Source organism: Mustela lutreola, chromosome X (genome assembly GCF_030435805.1).
Source record: "Mustela lutreola isolate mMusLut2 chromosome X, mMusLut2.pri, whole genome shotgun sequence".
Classification (NCBI taxonomy): domain Eukaryota; kingdom Metazoa; phylum Chordata; class Mammalia; order Carnivora; family Mustelidae; genus Mustela; species Mustela lutreola.
In genome coordinates this window covers 132,922,809-132,942,979 of record NC_081308.1, presented here as the reverse complement: position 1 = coordinate 132,942,979, position 20,171 = coordinate 132,922,809, and the positions used below count along the sequence as shown (strand labels likewise).

At 37.4% G+C, this 20,171-nt stretch overlaps 1 pseudogene; it reads right to left on the bottom strand.

The window, feature by feature from the left end:
• The window catches only part of LOC131821105 (dnaJ homolog subfamily B member 6-like), a 30,254-nt pseudogene that overhangs the window by 1,599 nt on the left and 8,484 nt on the right, over window positions 1–20,171 (bottom strand).

Genomic DNA, 20,171 nt, shown 5'->3' with positions numbered 1-20,171 from the left:
CTGATACAAAAGTTTATCAAATTTTAACTCTTTAAAAAAAAACAAAGTCCATTGTTCAAAAATGTTAATTCTCATAGTCTAATAACCAATGAAAAATTATCAGCCATGCAAATGTTACTCCTACCAGGAGGAAAATTGTAGAATAGAAATAATCACAGAGATGTTAGAGATAATGTAATCAGTAGCCAAATGCCTTAAATAGGTATGATAAATATTATAATATGCTCACTGATTTAAAGAAAAACATGCATACATGGAGCCTGAGTGGCTCAGTTGGTTAAGTGTCTGCCTTCCGCTCCTGTCATGATCCTTCTGCCCCTCCTTCCTTTCATTCTCTAAATCTGTTTCTCTCTTTCTCTCTCTCTCTCAAATAAATAAAAATCTAAAAAAAAGAAAAACATAGATGAATCTCAAGTTAAAGAAGCCAGACTTAAAAGTCTACATGCTGTATGATTCTGTTTATAAGACATTACTGAAACTTTTAACTACAGAGATAGAAATCAAACCAGTGGTTGCCAGGGTCTGGGGTTGCAGACCAGAGTTATCTACAAAGGATTTGCATGAAGGAATTTTAGGGGTATCCTGATTATGTGGTGGTTGTACAGTTTGATGCATTTGTCAAAACTCAAAGAATTGTACATCAAAAAGTATAAATTATAGCTTTATAGATTAAAAATAAATTGTAACTGTTTAGAAATAATAATAATGTATTTTGGAATTATAGTCTATGAAAACAATAATGTTAATGTTGAGAGGAGGATAATGGAAGTTTGTTGCTGTAAAGTTCCTACCCTGAACCTGAAAGCATAATATATTTGAAGGCAGACTGATAAGTCAAAGATGTATACTGTCAACCTTAGGGTAAATGGTCAAAAAAAAAATTAAGCTAATAAACCAATGAAGGAAATAAACTGCAAAACAATTAAAAAAAACCCTCTCAACACAAAAGAAGGGGAAAAAAGAAGAAAAGGGATAAATAATTGATAGAACAAATTGAAAACAAAGAGCCAAAAAGTAGAAGTACATCAACCACGTTATTACATTACATGCAAATGTCCTGAAAATTGTAATTTAAAAATTGTTACAATAAAATGCCATTATATATGTCTATATGAGAAACTATATGACCCTACAAGAAAACAACCTTAAATATAAAGCCATAGGTTAAAATAATGGAGAAAAATATGCCATGCAAACATTACACAAAAGAAAGATTGAGTAGCTATATTAATATCAGATGAAGTAGACTTCAAAATGAGATAAAATATCTGGGATGAGTAGGATACCACATAATGATAAAGGAGTAAATTCTGCAAAAAGACATAACAATCTTAACTGTGTATACACCTAAAAACAGACATTGAATATACATAAAGCAAACTCTGACATAAATGAGAGGAGAAATAGATAAAGTACAATTAGAATCGGAAATGTCAACATACTTCTTTCAGTAATTGATAAAACAAGCTGACAGAAAATCAGTAAGGATAAAGAAGACCTGAATACCACTAAATACTAATAATGGTTCAATTAATATTTATAAAACACTTCATCCCCAAAGAGGAAAATACACATTATGTTCAACTACACATGAAGCATTCACCACAAAGGACCATATGATGTGCCACAATATAAGTCTCAATAAATTAAAAGAAATTGAAAACAGAGATTGTTCACAGACCAAAACATTAAATTACAAAAAAAAAAAAATAGTTAAACGATACCACTGTGTGTTGTATACAAGTGATGAATCACTGAATTCTACTGAATCCAATATTATCCTATGCGTTGACTAACTAGAATTTAAATAAAAATTTGAAGAAAAAAAAAAGATACCTAGAAAATCCTTAACTACTTGGATATGAAGAAACATCCTTCTAAATAACCCATGAGTCAAAGAAGAAATTGGAAATATTTACAACTTAGTGATAACCAAAACGTAACACATCAAAATGTGTGGGTCTACAGATACAGCAACATCTATATGGAAATTTATAGCTTCCAATGATTATATTAAAAAAGAATAAAGATAAAAAAAAATCAGTGATCTATGGCAGGACTTCCAGAAATTCTGGGTGAGGACCTTGACAAGTCCTCTTCACAAACAAACAAACAATAAAACTAGACAAAACTTTCAAAAACTACGATTACAGAAATCTGTAAACTAGTCAAATGCATAAAACAAATTGAGAAGAGTCTATTCAAGAAGAATCACTAAACCTCAATAAGAATGATAAAAGTTTTTCAGAGTCCATAGTCTCTCATGGTTCACCTCCCCTTCCAATTTCCCTCAACTCCTCTGAAAAACAATCTGAGGGTTTTGAAGGGGTGGGGGGTAGGAGGTTGGGGGAACCAGGTGGTGGGTATTAGAGAGGGCACGGATTGCATGGAGCACGGGGTGTGGTGCAAAAACAATGAATACTGTTACGCTGAAAAGAAATTAAAAAAAAAAAAAAAGAATGATGAAAATTTGCGGCACTTTAGTCTGGAATGGCTCCTTTACCCACCTCCAGCTCCAGGCCATGGTAATTCTCCAGAGATGAGGTAAATCATAAGGAACAGCAACTTTGCTGCTGGAAGAAATGGTCCTAAATTGGAGATGGGCATGGAAAAAGCCAATGCTGTAATGCTGAAAACAAGAACAACCTCAATGACAAACTAACAGGAAAGGCCAGCAAAACCACTAACTTGAGGTCTTGATACTGGTTGTGGCAAGCTACAGACAAGCAAATCAGCCAGAAAATTAATGTGACTTTTTTGGATATAACATCAAAAGCACAGGCAACATAAGCAAAAAGAGACAACTGGGATTGCATCAAACCAAAAATCTGCACAGAAAAGGAAACCATCAACAGAGTGAAAAACAGCCAATGGAAGGGAGAAAGTATTTGCAAACTATTCATTTGTTAAGCAGTTAAAATCCAAAATACATAAGAAGCTCACTACTCAATAGCAAAAAAACAAAAACAAAAACAAAAACAAACCTCAAATAACCCAATTGAGAAATGGGCAGAAGACCTAAATAGACATTTCTCCAAAGAAAACATATAAAAAGGTCCAAAAGGTGAAAAAGTAGTTAACATCACTAATCATCAGGAAAATGCAAATCAAAACTATAATAAATTATAACCTCACACCTGCTAGGATGTCTATTCTCAAAAGCAAGAAAGATAATAAATGTTGATCAGCTATGCAGAATTGGGAACCTTTGTATGTTGGTGGAAATGTAAATTGGTAGAGCCATTATGGAAACAGTACGGAGAATCCTCAAAAAAATTAAAAATGGAGCTACCATATGGTCCAGGAATCTCATTTCTGGGTCCATATCTGAAGGAAATGAAATCAGTATCTCAAAGAGATATTTGCACCCCCATGTTTATTGCAGTATTATTCATATAGTAGCCAAGACATGCAAACAACTTAAGTGTTCATTGGTGGACCAATAGATAATGAAAATTTATATCTATATCTATATCTATCCATCTATATATGAATATTAGTCACCCTTAGTCATCCTTAAAAAAGAAATTTTGCCATCTCTCACAACATTGATGAATCTGAAGGTCTTTATGCTAAGTAAAATAGGCCAGACACAGAAAGACATTGCCTGATCTCATAGGTAGACTATAAAAGTCATACTCATATGAATGGGTAGTAGAATGGTAATTATCAGGTGTTAGTAGGTGGGGGGAAATGGGGAGTTTGATGGGTACAAAATTTCAGTTATGTGGTATGAATAAGTTCTAGAGATCTAATGTATAACACTATGAGTAAGTTAATACTATATTGTATACTTGAAATTGCTGAGACTAGATCTCAAGGGCTCCCACAACACACACACACACACACACACACACACACAATGTGAGATCACCAGTCAGAATGGCTAAAATTAACAAGTCAGGAAGTGACAGATGTTGGTGAGGATGTGGAAAAATTGGAACCCTCCTGCACTGTTGGTGGGAATGCAAACTGGTGCAGTTACTCTGGAAAACAGTATGGAGGTTCTGCAAAAAGTTAAAAATAGAACTACCTTATGACCCAGTGACCACACTACTAGGTATTTACCCAAAGGATATAAACATAGTGATTTGAAGAGGCACATGCTCCCCAGGGTATAGCAGCAATATCCACAATAGCCAAACTATGGAAAGAGCCCAGATACCCATCAGCAGATGAATGGATAAAGAATATGTGGTATAGAGAGGGGAGTCAAGATGGCAGAGAAGTAGCAGGCTGAGACTACTTCAGCTAGCAGGAGATCAGCTAGATAGCTTATCTAAACATTGCAAACACCCACAAATCCAACGGGAGATCGAAGAGAAGAAGAACAGCAATTCTAGAAACAGAAAATCAACCACTTTCTGAAAGGTAGGACTGGCAGAGAAGTGAATCCAAAACGACGTGAAGATAGAGTGCAGGGGGAGGGGCCAGCTCCCGGCAAGCGGCGGAGCACTGGAGCACAAAATGAGGACTTTTAAAAGTCTGTTCCGCTGAGGAACATCGCTCCAGAGGCTAAACCGGGGTGAAGCCCACATGGGGTCAGCGTGGGCTCAGGTCCCGTAGGGTCACATAAGGATCGGGTGTGTCTGAGTGTCGCAGAGCTTGCAGGTATTATATTGGGGAAGCTGGCTACAGAGACAGAGTGAACTCTCAGCTCGGGGTTATCTTGAACCGGTCGCAGGCTTGGTGAGCTTGGAGCACGGCCAGAGGCCACGAAGACAGGAGTAATTGGGCGCTGTTCTCTGAGGGCGCACTGAGGAGTAAGGCCCGGAGCTCTCGGCTCCTCCAGGCTGGAGACTGGGAGGCCGCCATTTTCATTCCCGTCCTCCAGAACTCTACGGAAAGCATTCAGGGAACAAAAGCTCCTGAAAGCAAACCCGAGCTGATTATTCAGCCTGGCCCCTGGTAAGGGCGGTGCAATCCCGCCTGGGGTGAAGACACTTGAGAATCACTACACCAGGCCCCTCCCCCAGAAGATCAACAAGAAATCCAGCCAAGACCAAGTTCACCTACCAAGAAGTGCAGTTTCAAAACCAAGGAGAGCAGCAGAAGTCCAGAGGAGGAGAAAGCTAAGCACAGAACTCATGGCTTTCTCCCTGTGATTTTTTTTAGTCTTGCAGTTAATTTAATTTTTTTCTTTTTCATTTTTTATTTCTCGCCTTCTGGTAAATTTTTTTGTAACTTTTACCCTTTTCTTTTTTAACGTTTTTTAACTAGTTTATCTAATATTTATATTTTTACTTTTTTATATTTTTCTTTATTCATTTTCTTTTTTTTAATTCTTTTCTTTTTTTTTCTTTTCTTTTTCTTTATTCCTTTTTGAACTTCTTTTTATCCCCTTTCTCCCCACCTCACGATTTGGGATCTCTTCTGATTTGGTTAAAGCATATTCTCCTGGGGTTGTTGCCACCCTTTTAGTATTTTACTTTCTCCTTCATATACTCTTATCTGGACAAAATGACAAGACGGAAAAATTCACCACAAAAAAAAAGAACAAGAGGCATTACCGAAGGCTAGGGACCCAATCAATACAGACATTGGTAATATGTCAGATCTAGAGTTCAGAATGACAATTCTCAAGGTTCTAGCCGGGCTCGAAAAAGGCATGGAAGATATTAGAGAAACCCTCTTGGGAGATATAAAAGCCCTTTCTGGAGAAATAAAAGAACTAAAATCTAACAAGTTGAAATAAAAAAAGCTATTAATGAGGTGCAATCAAATATGGAGGCTCTCACTGCTAGGATAAATGAGGCAGAAGAAAGAATTAGTGATATAGAAGACCAAATGACAGAGAATAAAGAAGCTGATCAAAAGAGGGACAAACAGCTACTGGACCACGAGGGGAGAATTCGAGAGATAAGTGACACCATAAGACGAAACAACATTAGAATAATTGGGATTCCAGAAGAAGAAGAAAGAGAGAGGGGAGCAGAAGGTATACTGGAGAGTATTATTGGGGAGAATTTCCCCAATATGGCAAAGGCAACAAGCATCAAAATTCAGGAGGTTCATAGAACGCCCCTCAAAATCAATAATAGGCCCACACCCCGTCACCTAATAGTAAAATTTACAAGTCTCAGTGACAAAGAGAAAATCCTGAAAGCAGCCCGGGAAAAGAAGTCTGTAACATACAATGGTAAAAATATTAGATTGGCAGCTGACTTATTCACAGAGACCTGGCAGGCCAGAAAGAGCTGGCATGATATTTTCAGAGAATTAAACGAGAAAAACATGCAGCCAAGAATACTATATCCAGCTAGGCTATCATTGAAAATAGAAGGAGAGATTAAAAGCTTCCAGGACAAACAAAAACTGAAAGAATTTGCAAACACCAAACCAGCTCTACAGGAAATACTGAAAGGGGTCCTCTAAGCAAAGAGAGAGCTTACAAGTGGTAGATCAGAAAGGAACAGAGACCATAGACAGTAACAGTCACCTTACAGGCAATACAATGGCACTAAATTCATATCTCTCAATAGTTACCCTGAATGTTAATGGGTGAAATGCACCTGTCAAAAGACAAAGAGTATCAGAATGGATAAAAAAACAAAACCAAGGGGCACCTGGGTGGCTCAGTGGGTTAAAGCTTCTGCCTTCAGCTCAGGTCATGATCCCAGGGTCCTGGGATCAAGCCCCACATGGGGCTCTCTGCTCAGCAGGGACCCTGCTTCTCTCTCTCTCTGCCTGCCTCTCTGCCTACTTGTGATCTCTCTCTCTCTCTCTGTCAAATAAATAAATAAAATATTTAAAAAACCCCATCAATATGTTGCCTCCAAGAAACTCATTTTAAGCCCGAAGACACCTCCAAATTTAAAGTGAGGGGGTGGAAAAGAATTTACCATGCTAATCAACATCAGGAGAAAGCAGGAGTGGCAATCCTTATAACAGATCAATTAGATTTTAAGCCAAAGACTATAATAAAAGATGAGGAAGGACACTATATCATACTCAAAGGGTCTGTCCAACAAGAAGATCTAACAATTTTAAATATCTATGCCCCCAACGTGGGAGCAGCCAACTATATAAACCAATTAATAACAAAATCAAAGAAACACATCAACAATAATGCAATAATAGTAGGGGACTTTAACACTCCCCTCACTGAAATGGACAGATCATCCAAGCAAAAGATCAACAAGGAAATAAAGGCCTTAAATGACACGCTGGACCAGATGGACATCACAGATATATTCAGAACATTTAATCCCAAAGCAACAGAATACACATTCTTCTCTAGTGCACATGGAACATTCTCCAGAATAGATCACATCCTCGGTCCTAAATCAGGACTCAACCGGTATCAAAAGATTGGGATCATTCCCTGCATATCTTCAGACCACAATGCTCTAAAGCTAGAACTCAAACACAAGAGGAAGTTTGGAAAGAACCCAAATACATGGAGACTAAACAGCATCCTTCTAAAGAATGAATGGGTCAATCAGGAAATTAAAGAAGAATTGAAAAAAATCATGGAAACAAATGATAATAAAAATACAAAGGTTCAAAATCTGTGGGACACAACAAAGGCAGTCCTGAGAGGAAAATATATAGCGGTACAAGTCTTTCTCAAGAAACAAGAAAGGTCTCAGGTACACAACATAACCCTACACCTAAAGGAGCTGGAGAAAGAACAAGAAAGAAACCCTAAGTCCAGCAGGAGAAGAGAAATAATAAAGATCAGAGCAGAAATCAATGAAATAGAAACCAAAAAAACAATAGAACAAATCAACGAAACTAGGAGCTGGTTCTTTGAAAGAATTAATAAAATTGATAAACCCCTGGCCCAACTTATCAAAAAGAAAAGAGAAAGGACCCAAATAAATAAAATCATGAATGAAAGAGGAGAGATCACAACTAACACCAAAGAAATACAAACTATTATAAGAACATACTATGAGCAACTCTACGCCAACAAATTTGACAATCTGAAAGAAATGGATGCATTCCTAGAAACATATAAACTACCACAACTGAACCAGGAAGAAATATAAAGCCAGAAAAGACCCATAACCAGTAAGGAGGTTAAAACAGTCATTAAAAATTTCCAAACAAACAAAAGCCCAGGGCAAGACGGCTTCCCGGAGGAATTCTAGCAAACATTTAAAGAAAAACTAATTCCTATTCTCCTGAAACTGTTCCAAAAAATAGAAATGGAAGGAAAACTTCCAAACTCATTTTATGAGGTCATCATCACCTTGATCCCCAAACCAGACAAGGATCCCATCAAAAAAGAGAGCTACAGACCAAAATCCTTGATGAACACAGATGCAAAAATTCTCACCAAAATACTAGCCAACAGGATCAAACAGTACATTAAAAGGATTATTCACCACGACCAAGTGGGATTTATTCCAGGGCTGCAAGGTTGGTTCAACATCCACAAATCAGTCAATGTGATACAACACATCAATAAAAGAAAGAACAAGAACCATATGATACTCTCAATAGATGCTGAAAAAGCATTTGACAAAGTACAACATCCCTTCCTGATCAAAACTCTTCAAAGTGTAGGGAGAGAGGGCACATACTTCAATATCATCAAAGCCATCTATGAAAAACACACCGCAATGACATTCTCAATGGAGAAAAACTGAAAGCTTTTCCGCTAAGGTCAGGAACATGGTAAGGATGTCCATTATCACCATGCTATTCAACATAGTACTAGAGGACCTAGCCTCAGCAATCAGACAACAAAAGGAAATTAAAGGCATCCAAATCGGCAAAGAAGAAGTCAAATTATCACTCTTCGCAGATGATATGATACTATATGTGGAAAACCCAAAAGACTCTACTCCAAAACTGCTAGAACTTGTACAGGAATTCAGAAAAGTGTCAGGATATAAAATCAATGCACAGAAATCAGTTGCATTTCTCAGACCAACAACAAGACAGAAAAAAGAGAAATTAAGGAGTCAATCCCATTTACAATTGCACCCAAAACCATAAGATACCTAGGAATAAACCTAACCAAAGAGGCACAGAATCTATACTCAGAAAACTATAAAGTACTCATGAAAGAAATTGAGGAAGACACAAAGAAATGGAAAAATGTTCCATGCTCCTGGATTGGAAGAATAAATATTGTGAAAATGTCTATGCTACCTAAAGCAATCTATACATTTAATGCAATTCCTATCAAAGTACCATCCATCTTTTTCAAAGAAATGGAACAAATAATGCTAAAATTTATATGGAACCAGAAAAGACCTCGAATAGGCAAAGGAATATTGAAAAAGAAAGCCAAAGCTGGTGGCATCACAATTCCAGACTTCAAGCTCTATTACAAAGCTGTCTTCATCAAGACAGCATGGTACAGGCACAAAAACAGACACATAGATCAATGGAACAGAATAGAGAGCCCAGAAATACACCCTCAACTCTATGGTCAACTAATCTTCGACAAAGCAGGAAAGAATGTCCAATGGAAAAAAGACAATCTCTTCAACAAAGGGTGTTGGGAAAATTGGACAGCCACATGCAGAAAAATGAAACTAGACCATTTCCTCACACCACACACGAAAATAGACTCAAAATGGATGAAGGACCTCAATGTGCGAAAGGAATCCATCAAAATGCTTGAGGAGAACACGGGAAGCAACCTCTTCAACCTCAGCTGCAGCAACATCTTCCTGGGAATATTGACAAAGGCAAGGGAAGCAAGGGCAAAAATGAACTATTGGGATTTCATCAAGATCAAAAGCTTTTGCACAGCAAAGGAAACAGTTAACAAAATCAAAAGACAACTGACAGAATGGGAGAAGATATTTGCAAACGACATATCAGATAAAGGACTAGTGTCCAAAATCCATAAAGAACTTAGCAAACTCAACACCCAAAGAACAAATAATCCAATCAAGAAATGGGCAGAGGACATGAACAGACATTTCTGCAAAGAAGACATCCAGATGGCCAACAGACACATGAAAAAGTGCTCCATATCACTTGGCATCAGGGAAATATAAATCAAAACCACAATGAGATATCACCTCACACCAGTCAGAATGGATAAAATTAACAAGTCAGGAAATGTCAGATGCTGGCGAGGATGCGGAGAAAGGGGAACCCTCCTACACTTTTGGTGGGAATGCAAGCTGGTGCAACCACTCTGGAAAACAGAATGGAGGTTCCTCAAAATGTTGAAAATAGAACTGCCCTATGACCCAGCAATTGCACTACTGGGTATTTACCCTAAAGATACAAACGTAAGGATCCAAAGGGGCACGTGCACCCGAATATTTATAGCAGCAATGTCTATAATAGCCAAACTATGGAAAGAACCTAGATGTCCATCAACAGATGAATGGATCAAGAAGATGTGGTATATATACACAATGGAATACTATGCAGCCATCAAAAGAAATGAAATCTTGCCATTTGCGACAGTGTGGATGGAACTAGAGCGTATCATGCTTAGTGAAATAAGTCAAGCAGAGAAAGATAACTATCATATGATCTCCCTGATATGAGAAGTGGTGATGCAAAATGGGGGCTTAAGTGGGTAGAAGAAGAATCAATGAAACAAGATGGAAATGGGAGGGAGACAAACCATAAGTGACTCTTAATCTCACAAAACAAACTGAGGGTTGCTGGGGGGAGGGGGGTTGGGAGAAGGGGGTGGGATTATGGACATTGGGGAGGGTTTGTGCTTTGGTGAATGCTGTGAAGTGTGTAAACCTGGTGATTCACAGACCTGTACCCCTGGAGATAAAAATATATGTTTATAAAAAATAAAAAATTTAAAAAACATTAAAAAAAATAAAGTGAGGGGATGGAAAACAATTTACCATGCTAATGGACATCAGAAGAAAGCAGGGGTGGCAATCCTTATATCAGGTCAATTAGATTTTAAGCCAAAGACTATAATAAGAGATGAGGAAGGACATATATCATACTCAAAGGATGTGTCCAACAAGAAGATCTAGCACTTTAAAAAATCTATGCCCCTAATGTGGGAGCAGCCAACTATATAAACCAATTAATAACAAAATCAAAGAAACACATCAACAATAATACAATAAGAATAGGGGACTTTAACACTCCCCTCACTGAAATGGACAGATCATCCAAGCAAAAGATCAACAAGGAAATAAAGGCCTTAAATGACACGCTGGACCAGATGGACATCACAGATATATTCAGAACATTTAATCCCAAAGCAACAGAATACACATTCTTCTCTAGTGCACATGGAACATTCTCCAGAATAGATCACATCCTTGGTCCTAAATCAGGTCTCAACCGGTATCAAAAGATTGGGATCACTCCCTGCATATTTTCAGACCACAATGCTCTGAAGCTAGAACTCAACCACAAAAGGATATTTGAAAAGAACCCAAATACATGAAGACTAAACAGCATCCTTCTAAAGAATGAATGGGTCAACCAGGAAATTAAAGAAGAATTAAAAAAATTCATGGAAACAAATGATAATGAAAACACAACGGTTCAAAATCTGTGGGACACAAGAAAGGCAGTCCTGATAGGAAAATATATAGCGGCATAAGCCTTTCTCAAGAAATAAGAAAGGTCTCAAGTACACAACCTAATCCTACACCTAAAGGAGTTGGAGAAAGAACAAGAAAGAGACCCTAAACCCAGCAGGAGAAGAGAAATCAAAAAGATCAGAGCAGAAATCAATGAAATAGAAACCAAAAAAACAATAGAACAAATCAATGAAACTAGGAGCTGGTTCTTTGAAAGAATTAATAAGATTGATAAGCCCCTGGCCAGACTTATCAAAAAGAAAAGAGAAAGGACCCAAGTAAATAAAATCATGAATTAAAGAGGAGAGATCACAACTAACACCAAAGAAATACAAACAATTATGAGCAACTCTATGCCAACAAATTTAACAATCTGGAAGAAAGGGATGCATTCCTAGAGACATATATACTACCAAAATTGAACCAGAAAGAAATAGAAAACCTGAACAGACCCATAACCAGTAAGGAGATTGAAACAGTCATCAAAAATCTCCAAACAAACAAAAGCTCAGGGCCAGATGGCTTCCCAGGGGAATTCTACCAAACATTTACAAAAGAACTAATTCCTATTCTCCTGAAACTGTTCCAAAAAATAGAAATGGAAGGAAAACTTCCAAACTCATTTTATGAGGTCAGCATCACCTTGATCCCAAAACCAAAGATCCCATCCAAAAAGAGAACTACAGACCAATATCCTTGATGAACACAGATGTGAAAATTCTCACCAAAATACTAGCCAATAGGATCCAACAGTACATTAAAAGTATTATTCACCACAACCAAGTGGGATTTATTCCAGAGCTGCAAGATTGGTTCAACATCCGCAAATCAATCAATGTGATACAACACATTAATAAAAGAAAGAACAAGAACCATGTGATACTCTCAATAGATGCTGAAAAGGCATTTGACAAAGTACAGCATCCCTTCCTGATCAAAACTCTTCAAAGTGCAGGGATAGAGGACACATACCTCAATATTATCAAAGCCATGTATGAAAAACCCACCGCAAATATCATTCTCAATGGAGAAAAACTGAAAGCTTTTCCGCTAAGGTCAGGAACATGGTAAGGATGTCCATTATCACCACTGCTATTTAACATAGTACTAGAAGTCCTAGCCTCAGCAATCAGACAACAAAAGGAAATTAAAGGCATCCAAATCAGCAAAGAAGAAGTCAAACTATCACTCTTTACAGATTATATGATACTATATGTGGAAAACCCAAAAGACTGCACTCCAAAACTGCTAGAACTTATACATGAATTCAGTAAAGTGTCAGGATATAAAATCAATGCACAGAAATCAGTTGCATTTCTCTACACCAACAAGACAGAAGAAAGAGAAATTAAGGAGTTAATCCAATTGCACCCAAAACTATAAGATACCTAGGAATAAACCTAACCAAAAAGGCACAGAATCTATACTCAGAAAACTATAAAGTACTCATGAAAGAAATTGAGGAAGACACAAAGAAATGGAAAAATGTTCCATGCTCCTGGATTGGAAGAATAAATATTGTGAAAATGTCTATGCTACCTAAAGCAATCTATACATTTAATGCAATTCCTATCAAAGTACCATCCATCTTTTTCAAAGAAATGGAACAAATAATGCTAAAATTTATATGGAACCAGAAAAGACCTCGAATAGGCAAAGGAATATTGAAAAAGAAAGCCAAAGCTGGTGGCATCACAATTCCAGACTTCAAGCTCTATTACAAAGCTGTCTTCATCAAGACAGCATGGTACAGGCACAAAAACAGACACATAGATCAATGGAACAGAATAGAGAGCCCAGAAATACACCCTCAACTCTATGGTCAACTAATCTTCGACAAAGCAGGAAAGAATGTCCAATGGAAAAAAGACAATCTCTTCAACAAAGGGTGTTGGGAAAATTGGACAGCCACATGCAGAAAAATGAAACTAGACCATTTCCTCACACCACACACGAAAATAGACTCAAAATGGATGAAGGACCTCAATGTGCGAAAGGAATCCATCAAAATGCTTGAGGAGAACACGGGAAGCAACCTCTTCAACCTCAGCTGCAGCAACATCTTCCTGGGAATATTGACAAAGGCAAGGGAAGCAAGGGCAAAAATGAACTATTGGGATTTCATCAAGATCAAAAGCTTTTGCACAGCAAAGGAAACAGTTAACAAAATCAAAAGACAACTGACAGAATGGGAGAAGATATTTGCAAACGACATATCAGATAAAGGACTAGTGTCCAAAATCCATAAAGAACTTAGCAAACTCAACACCCAAAGAACAAATAATCCAATCAAGAAATGGGCAGAGGACATGAACAGACATTTCTGCAAAGAAGACATCCAGATGGCCAACAGACACATGAAAAAGTGCTCCATATCACTTGGCATCAGGGAAATATAAATCAAAACCACAATGAGATATCACCTCACACCAGTCAGAATGGATAAAATTAACAAGTCAGGAAATGTCAGATGCTGGCGAGGATGCGGAGAAAGGGGAACCCTCCTACACTTTTGGTGGGAATGCAAGCTGGTGCAACCACTCTGGAAAACAGAATGGAGGTTCCTCAAAATGTTGAAAATAGAACTGCCCTATGACCCAGCAATTGCACTACTGGGTATTTACCCTAAAGATACAAACGTAAGGATCCAAAGGGGCACGTGCACCCGAATATTTATAGCAGCAATGTCTATAATAGCCAAACTATGGAAAGAACCTAGATGTCCATCAACAGATGAATGGATCAAGAAGATGTGGTATATATACACAATGGAATACTATGCAGCCATCAAAAGAAATGAAATCTTGCCATTTGCGACAGTGTGGATGGAACTAGAGCGTATCATGCTTAGTGAAATAAGTCAAGCAGAGAAAGATAACTATCATATGATCTCCCTGATATGAGAAGTGGTGATGCAAAATGGGGGCTTAAGTGGGTAGAAGAAGAATCAATGAAACAAGATGGAAATGGGAGGGAGACAAACCATAAGTGACTCTTAATCTCACAAAACAAACTGAGGGTTGCTGGGGGGAGGGGGGTTGGGAGAAGGGGGTGGGATTATGGACATTGGGGAGGGTTTGTGCTTTGGTGAATGCTGTGAAGTGTGTAAACCTGGTGATTCACAGACCTGTACCCCTGGAGATAAAAATATATGTTTATAAAAAATAAAAAATTTAAAAAACATTAAAAAAAATAAAGTGAGGGGATGGAAAACAATTTACCATGCTAATGGACATCAGAAGAAAGCAGGGGTGGCAATCCTTATATCAGGTCAATTAGATTTTAAGCCAAAGACTATAATAAGAGATGAGGAAGGACATATATCATACTCAAAGGATGTGTCCAACAAGAAGATCTAGCACTTTAAAAAATCTATGCCCCTAATGTGGGAGCAGCCAACTATATAAACCAATTAATAACAAAATCAAAGAAACACATCAACAATAATACAATAAGAATAGGGGACTTTAACACTCCCCTCACTGAAATGGACAGATCATCCAAGCAAAAGATCAACAAGGAAATAAAGGCCTTAAATGACACGCTGGACCAGATGGACATCACAGATATATTCAGAACATTTAATCCCAAAGCAACAGAATACACATTCTTCTCTAGTGCACATGGAACATTCTCCAGAATAGATCACATCCTTGGTCCTAAATCAGGTCTCAACCGGTATCAAAAGATTGGGATCACTCCCTGCATATTTTCAGACCACAATGCTCTGAAGCTAGAACTCAACCACAAAAGGATATTTGAAAAGAACCCAAATACATGAAGACTAAACAGCATCCTTCTAAAGAATGAATGGGTCAACCAGGAAATTAAAGAAGAATTAAAAAAATTCATGGAAACAAATGATAATGAAAACACAACGGTTCAAAATCTGTGGGACACAAGAAAGGCAGTCCTGATAGGAAAATATATAGCGGCATAAGCCTTTCTCAAGAAATAAGAAAGGTCTCAAGTACACAACCTAATCCTACACCTAAAGGAGTTGGAGAAAGAACAAGAAAGAGACCCTAAACCCAGCAGGAGAAGAGAAATCAAAAAGATCAGAGCAGAAATCAATGAAATAGAAACCAAAAAAACAATAGAACAAATCAATGAAACTAGGAGCTGGTTCTTTGAAAGAATTAATAAGATTGATAAGCCCCTGGCCAGACTTATCAAAAAGAAAAGAGAAAGGACCCAAGTAAATAAAATCATGAATTAAAGAGGAGAGATCACAACTAACACCAAAGAAATACAAACAATTATGAGCAACTCTATGCCAACAAATTTAACAATCTGGAAGAAAGGGATGCATTCCTAGAGACATATATACTACCAAAATTGAACCAGAAAGAAATAGAAAACCTGAACAGACCCATAACCAGTAAGGAGATTGAAACAGTCATCAAAAATCTCCAAACAAACAAAAGCTCAGGGCCAGATGGCTTCCCAGGGGAATTCTACCAAACATTTACAAAAGAACTAATTCCTATTCTCCTGAAACTGTTCCAAAAAATAGAAATGGAAGGAAAACTTCCAAACTCATTTTATGAGGTCAGCATCACCTTGATCCCAAAACCAAAGATCCCATCCAAAAAGAGAACTACAGACCAATATCCTTGATGAACACAGATGTGAAAATTCTCACCAAAATACTAGCCAATAGGATCCAACAGTACATTAAAAGTATTATTCACCACAACCAAGTGGGATTTATTCCAGAGCTGCAAGATTGGTTCAACATCCGCAAATCAATCAATGTGATACAACACATTAATAAAAGAAAGAACAAGAACCATGTGATACTCTCAATAGATGCTGAAAAGGCATTTGACAAAGTACAGCATCCCTTCCTGATCAAAACTCTTCAAAGTGCAGGGATAGAGGACACATACCTCAATATTATCAAAGCCATGTATGAAAAACCCACCGCAAATATCATTCTCAATGGAGAAAAACTGAAAGCTTTTCCGCTAAGGTCAGGAACATGGTAAGGATGTCCATTATCACCACTGCTATTTAACATAGTACTAGAAGTCCTAGCCTCAGCAATCAGACAACAAAAGGAAATTAAAGGCATCCAAATCAGCAAAGAAGAAGTCAAACTATCACTCTTTACAGATTATATGATACTATATGTGGAAAACCCAAAAGACTGCACTCCAAAACTGCTAGAACTTATACATGAATTCAGTAAAGTGTCAGGATATAAAATCAATGCACAGAAATCAGTTGCATTTCTCTACACCAACAAGACAGAAGAAAGAGAAATTAAGGAGTTAATCCAATTGCACCCAAAACTATAAGATACCTAGGAATAAACCTAACCAAAAAGGCACAGAATCTATACTCAGAAAACTATAAAGTACTCATGAAAGAAATTGAGGAAGACACAAAGAAATGGAAAAATGTTCCATGCTCCTGGGCTGGAAGAATAAATATTGTGAAAATGTCTATGCTACCTAAAGCAATCTACACATTTAATGCAATTCCTATCAAAATACCACCCATTTTTTTTCAAAGAAATGGAACAAATAATCCTAAAATTTATATGGAACCAGAAAAGCCCTCGAATAGCCAAAGGAATATTGAAAAAGAAAGCCAACGTTGGTGGCATCACAATTCCGGACTTCAAGCTCTATTACAAAGCTGTCATCATGAAGACAGCATGGTACTGACACAAAAACAGACACATAGATCATTGGAACAGAATAGACAGCCCAGAATTAGATCCTCAACTCTATGGTCAACTAATCTTTGACAAAGCAAGAAAGAATGTCCAATGGAAAAAAGACAATCTCTTCAACAAATTGTGTTGGGAAAATTGAACAGCCACATGCATAAAAATGAAACTAGACCATTTCCTCACACCACACACGAAAATAGACTCAAAATGGATGAAAGACCTCAATGTGCGAAAGGAATCCATCAAAATCCTTGAGGAGAACACAGGCAGCAACCTCTTCGACCTCAGCCACAGCAACATCTTCCTAGAAACATCGCCAAAAGCAAGGAAGCAAGGGCAAAAATGAACTATTGGGATTTCATCAAGATCAAAAGCTTTTGCACAGCAAAGGAAACAGTTAACAAAACCAAAAGACAACTGACAGAATGGGAGAAGATATTTGCAAACGACATATCAGATAAAGGGCTAGTGTCCAAAATCCATAAAGAACTTAGCAAACTCAACACCCAAAGAACAAATAATCCAATCAAGAAATGGGCAGAGGACATGAACAGACATTTCTGCAAAGAAGACATCCAGATGGCCAACAGACACATGAAAAAGTGCTCCACATCACTCAGCATCAGGGAAATACAAATAAAACCACAATGAGATGTCACCTCACACCAGTCAGAATGGCTAAAATTAACAAGTCAGGAAATGACAGATGCTGGCGAGGATGTGGAGAAAGGGGAACCCTCCTACACTTTTGGTGGGAATGCAAGCTGGTGCAACCACTCTGGAAAACAGAATGGAGGTTCCACAAACTGTTGAAAATAGAGCTACCCTATGACCCAGCAATTGCACTTCTAGGTATTTACCCTAAAGATAAAAACGTAGTGATCCGAAGGGGCATGTGCACCCGAATATTTATAGCAGCAATGTCTATAATAGCCAAACTATGGAAAGAACCTAGATGTCCATCAACAGATGAATGGATAAAGAAGATGTGGTATATATACACAATGGAATACTATGTAGCCATCAAAAGAAATGAAATCTTGCCATTTGCGACAGTGTGGATGGAACTAGAGGGTATCATACTTAGTGAAGTAAGTCAATCAGAGAAAGACAAACATCATGTGATCTCCCTAATATGAGGAAGTGGAGATGCAACATGGGGGGTTAAGGGGGTAGGAGAAGAATAAATGAAACAAGATGGGATTGGGAGGGAGACAATCCATAAGTGACTCGTAATCTCATGAAACAGAGGGTTGCTGGGGGGAGGGGGGTTCAGAGATGGGGGTGGGGTTATGGACATTGGGGAGGGTATGAGCTGGGGTGAGTGCTGTGAAGTGTGTAAACCTGGCGATTCACAGACCTGTACCCCTGGGGATAAAATCATATTATATGTTTATAAAAAAAATTTTAAAAATAAATTTAAAAAACGGAATATGTGGTATATTTATAGAATGTAGTATTACTTGGCCATGAAAAAGAATGAAATCTTGCCATTTGCAATGATGTAGATAGAACCAGAGGATATTATGCTAAGCAAAATAAGTCAGAGAAAGACAAATATATAGTTTCACTCAGATGTGGAATTTAAGAAACAAAAGAGATGAACATGGGGGAAGGGGAGGAAAATAAGATGAAAACAGAGAAGGAGACACACAAGGAGAGACTCTTAACTCCAGGAAACAAACAAAGGGTTACTGGAGGAGAGATGGGTTGGAGGAGGGGGAAACTCAGTAATGGACATTGAGGAGGGCACTTGATGTAACGAGCACTAGATGTTATATGCAACTGATGAATCACTAAATCACCTCTGATTACATGTTATTTAAATTGAATTTAAATAAAAAATAAAACCTAGGTGAAGTGATCGATAGGTTAATTAGCTTGACTGTGGTACTAATCTCTCAATATGTGCATATATCAAAACACTACATTGTCTACATTCAATTATGCAATTTTTATTTTATCAATTGTACCTCAATAAATTTTTAAAAAATCTTGTGAACTGTATTGCCTTATACAAATCACTTAACTTTCCAAAGTTTCAGTTTCCATATCTGTTGTCAATATTGATTAAAAAAAATCTATATCATAAAGTTGCTATGAAGATTAAATTTTACACTTGAAACATAAAGGATTCTCAACAAATGGTATTTATTATTTTTATATTGTAGTTGTTTCCAAACATACATTTATAGAAATATCTTAAAGAGGCCTGGTAAACCTGCCTTTGTTAATCATTGGAACTCCTACCGGTAGAAATCTCTTTCTTTTCTCTAATTATGAAAGCCATCATTTTAAAGGAAAAATGCTATTAGAGTTCTGCATTCCTCTGGTGTATACTTTCTGCCAGAGAAAGATCATACATCCATACAATTTCAACCAACTTTTTATGAGGAGAACTCAAATTGTCATCTCTCTGGAATATAGGCTGCATTGTGAATGAAGTGAAGTCATATAGAGAAGAATAAACAGCAACCACTAGAAAGTGTTGAAGGGGAAGCAGTGTAATTTCAGAGTGTTAGTTCCAGAAGTGGATAAATAAAATAGAGGTTCCAAGGGGCAAGGGAAGAGTTTTGGGAGAGAACACAGTAGAATAATACACAAAGCAATGTGTAGCACACGGACACATTTGTCAATATTTCTTGATATCGATAAAGATTGCCTCTATGATTTCACTCATATGTGAAGTTTAAGAAACAAAATAAATGATCATGGGGAAAAAAAGAGAGACGCCAACCAAGAAACAGACTTATACAGAGAACACACTGTTGGTTTACAGAAGGGAGATGGGTAGGGAGATGGGTGAAATAGGTGATGGATATTAAGGAGGGCACCTGTGATGAGCAGTGAGTGTTTTATGGAATTGTTGAATCACTACATTGTACACCAGAATTTAATATTCACTATATGTTAACCAACTGAAATGAAAATAAAAACTTAAAATAAGAATGTGCAGTATTTCTGAAAAAGTATGCAAAGATAGAGAATGAAAAAGAAGAACC